The sequence below is a fragment of the Rattus rattus genome, chromosome 13, assembly GCF_011064425.1.
Source record: "Rattus rattus isolate New Zealand chromosome 13, Rrattus_CSIRO_v1, whole genome shotgun sequence".
Lineage (NCBI taxonomy): Eukaryota > Metazoa > Chordata > Mammalia > Rodentia > Muridae > Rattus > Rattus rattus.
The window spans coordinates 33,325,868-33,326,891 of NC_046166.1; the positions used below are offsets into that span (position 1 = coordinate 33,325,868).

The 1,024-nt window shown below is 48.4% G+C and overlaps 1 pseudogene; it reads left to right on the forward strand.

The window, feature by feature from the left end:
* Positions 1-360: 360 nt before the first annotated feature.
* Positions 361-1,024, forward strand: LOC116914726 (annotated as a pseudogene).

A 1,024-nucleotide genomic window follows, 5' to 3' on the forward strand; every position in this document is an offset into this window, starting at 1 on the left:
CAAGGTTTCCATGTAGAGACAGTGGGTTATCTAAAAGACAGCGGGTTATCTAAAAGACAGCTAGAATTTTTAACTCAGAGGCCAGGGAGTTGTTCTCAGTACATCCTCTCCAAACTCACTTTGTGATGCCTGCATTAGGTTTAAAATGGACCTAACTCATCCACTAGACAGCAACAATGATGCATATAAAAGGCATAGTCTACTTGAGTTCTCAAACTCAAAACCACCCCACATAATTCCAGATCCAACCCAGGTTCACCTAAAATGCAATTTTAAAAAGGAATGAATGCTGCCATTTATCAAGAACTTAAATGCAGGAAATTCCATTTATTACCCCTAGATATTCATTTTTTGGGTTCGATGGCGACTCCCTATATAACTGACGAGACCGGCAGCAAATACATTGCCTCAACACAGAGACCTGATGGGACATGGCACAAGCAGCGGAGGGTCAAAGAAGGATACGTGCTCCAAGAATCCAAGCCTATGAAAACAAGTATATGAAGTTTTTCTAGAGTAAACCAGAACTTCTCCCAGGGCAGAGCCCTGAGGCCACCACACAGGTCACCCCATCCAGACCTGAGAGTGGTGAAGCAGGCCTCTCCAAAGCAGCCAAACGCAACCTGAAGTGAAAGGAAAAGAGTAGCCAGCCACAGGAGAAAGATGCAGAGGCCTTGAGCAGGACCCTTGATAAGGTGTCTCTGGGACACTCAGCCCAGACACCCAGTGCTCACCATGGCCCTCAGGCCACCTCTCTAGCTGCCTTCCATGCACCCGAATCTGCTGCCACCACAGAGAAAGCCAAGATCAAGAACCTAAGGAAGAAGCTGATAGATAGGAGAGCTGCAGTAATGCCTCCAGGCCGGGAAGTTCAGCAGAGAACAGGTGGAGAAGCTGACATGGCACAGGGTTCTGGAGGAGGAGCTGGAGGACTTGGAGTTGGACCTGTGAGGCTTCAGGAATAGGGGAGTGGACTGAAGAACAAACCATGGGGTCCTCTGGGGTCCAGGGAACATGGGCCACA